Raw genomic sequence first — 6,086 nt, forward strand, 5'->3', positions numbered from 1 at the left:
CTCTGACACTGATGTTCCTTGAGCTTGAAGTTCACCTTTAATCTCTTTAGAAGTTATCCTGGGCTCTTTAATTACCATTCGTATTATCCATCTCTGATATGTCATCAATTTTCCTCCTGCGGCCACGTCCAGGGAGGTTAGCTACAGTCCCATGGATCATAAAATTTCTGAATAATATGTGCAACTGTAGTCACAGGAACATCAATCTGCTTGTAGATGATCTTATAACCTTTACCTTTAACATGCTTGTCTATCATTTTCTTTCTAGTCTCCTGAGACAACTCTTTCCTTTGCTTCCTCTGGTCCATGTTGAGTGTGGTACACACCGTGTCACCAAACAGCACAGTGAGTATCTGTAGCCCTATATACAGGCACACTGACTGATTACAAGATTGTAGACACCTGTGATGCTAATTAGTGGACACAACTTGATTTAACATGTCTCTTTTTTCATATTATTTTCAGGGGTACCATCATTTCTGTCCAGGCCGATTTCATGAGTTTAATTTTTTTAAAAATTCTGTGGAAGCAGGGTTGAAAAGCAATGTCTAACTTTCATAGATTTTTAATTTATTATTACTTTTGTCAGATTCAAGTTATTTCTGTGACCATTGTGGGTTTTTCTTTCATTCAACGAGGGGTACCAACAATTTTGACCACGTGTGTGTGTATATATATATATATCTCCACACATACATACACACACACACACACACATATAACGTATGTATTTCTTCTTTTAGTGGATGTAAACAATTCCTAAACCTGCTCACACATTTGAAGTCTCTCTAAAAATGCTTTAAAGGGGTTGTCCATCCTTAGTACAAGTATGCTGTCAGAGTGTGGTCATGCACGTCTAGTCGGCACGTGACCGCATGTATGCAAATCACATAGTTGCAGTCATACACCCACCACCAGAGAATCCATGCAGTGCGCTCGCTGAGAGGATTCACAATTCTACAGTAACATAGGCTACAAGTCTGCATTCATTCTAAGGCCAGACAACCTGTTTAAATAACCTCTCCAGAGAGAAAGAGGACAAGGACTCTAGTGCCACCTACTGGATGTACCAATCCCAAACGTCAATATTGAGCCTTTAACATTGTCACATGGATAAGAAGCCAAACTAGACACATGTTTCATGGTGTTTGATCCTCATCAGTGCAAAGCAAGAGAACTGGTGAGTAGATGGCACTAGAGTTCTAGTCCTTTTCCTCTATTTGCACATTTAAATTGCAAGAGAATCATTGCATGGCCTGGAAGTCTCCTTACGACAATGTGGCGCTCTCCACAGAGAAACCTTACCTCTTAAAAAGCTGTTTAAGATGAACATGTATTCCTAGTATCTGTTAGGGTTCAGCTATAATCAGTGACTCCAGCTGTGCTGCACTGTGTATTGGGTCTTTAGGTAGTAACCTAATGTCCTATGATGGGCATAGCTTGCTGCTCTATACCTAATCCAAGAAACTCAACGGGGACTTGTCGTCAGTAGGTTTTCACCTCCAACTGTAAAGTAGCTGTAAAGACCCAATACACAACTTTGTCGTAGAGAAGCGATTTCCCTTCACATTTTCTATACTAATGAGCTACAAGTAGAGCGGGGCAGTCCATGCACAGTACGGTCCTGATGAAGAAGGCTGTCAGTATCTGGCATTAGCTGATTAGCTTGCAGACAGGGCTAGACACTGACAGTCTTCTTCACCAAGACGACCCATCGGGAGGGGAAAATGGGCAACTTAGACAAGAGTGACCTGTCAGTCAATGACACAGGCAGGTGGAGACAGAGGGGAGATGAAAGTGTAGTTTCAGCCCCGTTTCACTAGCGGCTCATTTGCAAAATACAGATGTGCAAAGAACTTCTAAAAAAAAAGTGGTAAAAAAAGACAAATAGACCACTGTGTAATATAATTTATAATTATTATACAATTACTAAATAACAAAACTGATCACATGTGGTAATAAAAAATGTAAAAATAATGAATTTAAGTACATTGACTAATAAAGACTTGTCAGTGCGGTGGTTTATGTCCTTCACAATAGTTTAGGAATGAATGTCCATGTCATTTTACACTGATTTCATGTTCTTTAATTACATACGATAATACTGTGCAAAACAATTAGGCAGAAGTGGAAAAATATTGCAAAATAAGAATGCATTCAAAAATAGAAGTGTTAATTATGCAGTGTTAATTCATAAAAAAACTAAGTGAATGAACAAAAGAAAAAGCGGAATCAAGTCAATATTTGGTGTGACCGCCCTTTGCTTTTAAAACAGCATCAATTCATCCAGGCACACTTGCAAAAAGTCAGGGATTTTCTAGGATTATAGTCAGGTGTATGAGTAACCAATTATACCAAACAGGTGATACCGCTCATCATGCAAGTTGAAATACAGTCATTGACTGAAGCAGAAATAGCTGTGTAGGTAGCTTAAAGAAGGTGAGTTTGTGGAAAACCGTTTTAGATCACAGATCATATACTATGTCAATATTGAGCACAGCAGCAAGACACGAGGTAGTTATCCTGCATCAGAAGAGGTGACTGCAGACTTGTGAATCCAAACGATTCGCGCACTGTGAATGCCAGTGCCTGGTGGTCATGGGACCACAAGTATGCAATTTGCATACTCCCGGCTACATTTTGACTATACGCATCTGGCCTTGCTCTATACACTGGCCGCGGCCTCCCTCAATGCAAACTAGTTGGCATGTGACCGCATGTATGCAAGTCACAGTGACTGAAGACTTGTGTAACGGGTCTGGGAGGTGGAACCACTGAGCAACTATACAAAGGGGCAGTCCTTGTAAGGAAGCGGGTGACACCCAGGGAGGGCGGGCAGGCAATCACGGCTAGTGACGGGGACAGTCTCCGGGTAAGAGGGCAGGAGGTCACGGCAAGTGACGGGGACAGTCTCTTGACAGGCGGGTAGTCACGGCAAGTGATGGCTAAGCCTCCAGGTAGGCTAACAGGCAGGTAGCAGGTGGACGCTCCCAGGTGAGCGGGCAAGAGTCTCTGGACGGGCAGGTGGTCACAGCACGTGACGGCAGAGCCTCCAGGTAGGCTAGCAAGCAGGTAGCAGGTGAGCGCTCCCAGGTGAGCGGGCAGACGGATCCATAGACAGACTGGCAGGGCTGGTAGGCAGACTGTCGGACCGCAGGAATGTCAGCAGATAGACACGTATCAGGCAAGTATCAAACAGGAAACTGGCAGGTAACTGGCAGGTATCTGGTAACGGGACCTGAGGGCTGAAGCAGAGTGATAGGCTATGCAACAACATTGCTGGGGCACCTCCATTATGGAGAAGGTGCCTTATATATGGAGAGGTCCTCCGGCCATTGGCCAGGGACTCCTTAGGACGGTGCGCGCGGCCCCTTTAAGAGAGGGGGAGCGCGCACGCGCCCTAAGCACAGTGGCCGGGAAGGAGCGCGCGCTGCCAGCAGAGCGGGAGGAAGAGGTGAGGGGAACAGCGTCCCTGCCTAGCAAGAGGCAGGGACGCCGACGCTACAACTTGCACCTAAGGTTGGACAACCATTTTAAAGGCCAACTTCACACAGACATTAAACGGCTGTATTTTAGAATCCATATTACAACTAAAAAATCAGCAGCAGTTTGTGGGGTTTTCCAGTTTAAGGTAAATAAAGCTTAAATTATTACTATCATGTTATCCAAATCCAGAGGCTGAAAACTCATTAAAGGGGTAGTCTCATGTTATTAAATTGCTTTAAATTAGTTAGACAGCATAAACAATGGCAAGTTTTCAATTGACTTTTCTATCTGCCGTCATTCTCCTGCAATGAGAACTTTTATCTTACAGAATGTACATCTGGCTTCCAAGGAGCTTAACCACCAGACCCTTGCTGAGTATTTGCAGTAGTTAAATTTCAGAAGGGGAGTTAACTCAAGAGATACCAGCCAGCTCTCTCCAGCACATTGATTTCTATACAGCAGTTAGCTGCTCACCTCCCTCCCCTTCAGCACCTGACAGGGTTATCAGTCCAGCAAAATTTCAATCACCAGTATCCCCCCAAATCAGCAGTTTTTTTAATCACTGCTCTCACTTTCTTGAGCCATGTACAGTGGTGGCCAAAAGAATTGGCACCCCTGCAATTCTGTCAGATAATACTCAGTTTCTTCCTGAAAATGATAGCAATTACAAATTCTTTGGTATTATTATCTTCATTTAATTTGCTTGCAAGGAAAAACCACAAAAGAGAATGAAGCAAAAATCAAATCATTGATCATTTCACACAAAACTCCAAAAATGGGCCAGACAAAAGTATTGGCACCCTCAGCCTAATACTTGGTTGCACAACCTTTAGCCAAAATAACTGCGAACAACCGCTTCCGGTAACCATCAATGAGTTTCTTACAATGCTCTGCTGGAATTGTAGACCAATCTTCTTTGGCAAACTGCTCCAGGTCCCTGATATTTGAAGGGTGCCTTCTCCAAACTGCCATTTTGAGATCTCTCCACAGGTGTTCTATGGGATTCAGGTCTGGACTCATTGCTGGCCACCTTAGAAATCTCCAGTGCTTTCTCTCAAACCATTTTATAGTGCTTTTGGAAGTGTGCTTTGGGTCATTGTCCTGCTGGAAGACCCATGACCTCTGAGGGAGACCCAGCTTTCTCACACTGGGCCCTACATTATGCTGCAAAATTTGTTGGTAGTCTTCAGACTTCATAATGCCATGCACACGGTCAAGCAGTGCAGTGCCAGAGGCAGCAAAGCAACCCCAAAACATCAGGGAACCTCCGCCATGTTTGACTGTAGGGACCGTGTTCTTTTCATTGAATGCCTCTTTTTTTTTCCTGTACACTCTATGTTGATGCTTTTTCCCAAAAAGCTCTACTTTTGTCTCATCTGACCAGAGAACAATCTTCCAAAACGTTTTAGGCTTTCTCAGGTAAGTTTTGGAAAACTCCAGCCTGGCTTTTTTATGTCTCGGGGTAAGAAGTGGGGTCTTCCTGGGTATCCTACCATACAGTCCCTTTTCATTCAGACGCCGACGGATAGTACGGGTGGTCACTGTTGTACCCTCGGACTGCAGGGCAGCTTGAACTTGTTTGGATGTTAGTCGAGGTTCTTTATCGACCATCCGCACAATCTTGCGTTGAAATCTCTCGTCAATTTTTCTTTTCCGTCCACATCTAGGGAGGTTAGCCACAGTGCCTTGGGCTTTAAACTTCTTGATGATACTGCGCTCAGAAGACACAGGAACATTCAGGTCTTTGGAGATGGACTTGTAGCCTTGAGATTGCTCATGCTTCCTCACAATTTGGTTTCTCAAGTCCTCAGACAGTTCTTTGGTCTTCTTTCTTTTCTCCATGCTCAATGTGGTACACACAAGGACACAGGACAGAGGTTGAGTCAACTTTAATCCATGTTAACTGGCAGCAAGTATGATTTAGTTATTGCCAACACCTGTTAGGTTCCACAGGTAAGTTACAGGTGCTGTTAATTACACGAATTACAGAAGCATCACATGATTTTTCAAACAGTGCCAATACTTTTGTCCACCCCCTTTTTTAGGTTTGGTGTGGAATTGTATCCAATTTGGCTTTAGGACAATTCTTTTTGTGTTTTTTCATTGAAGACAAATTAAATGAAGATAATAATACCAAAGAACTTGTGATTGCAATCATTTTCAGGAAGAAACTGAGTATTATCTGACAGAATTGCAGGGGTGCCAATACTTTTAGCCACCACTGTAATTGTTCAAATGCACCTTATGTCTAAGTGCAAATATAGTGATAAGAGTAAAGAGGAAGAACAAACACTGACAGAGCATTAATGTGTTGTAGCAGGACGAAGACCCTGGCTAGAACTGTCACTCAACATGGAGCACCCACCCCTCCCCCAAGCAACAAGAAAGCACAGAAACTGCAGAGCTGTGAGCTGCTCTGGAGAAAACATGATAGTTCCCCTTTAAGGAATAAGATTTCCATTTGCTAACAGCAAGCAGAGATCTTGTAAAACAGCAATGAATAAAAACAAATACAATTAGGGAGTTACAGTTTGTTTCATTAGAGTTTACAATGAAAACGTTTTTTAGTGACAAAGGGGACCCTCCCTTCATGTTATGGC

This window comes from Phyllobates terribilis, unplaced genomic scaffold (genome assembly GCF_046119375.1).
Source record: "Phyllobates terribilis strain yellow unplaced genomic scaffold, ASM4611937v1 Scaffold_65__1_contigs__length_7625178, whole genome shotgun sequence".
Classification (NCBI taxonomy): domain Eukaryota; kingdom Metazoa; phylum Chordata; class Amphibia; order Anura; family Dendrobatidae; genus Phyllobates; species Phyllobates terribilis.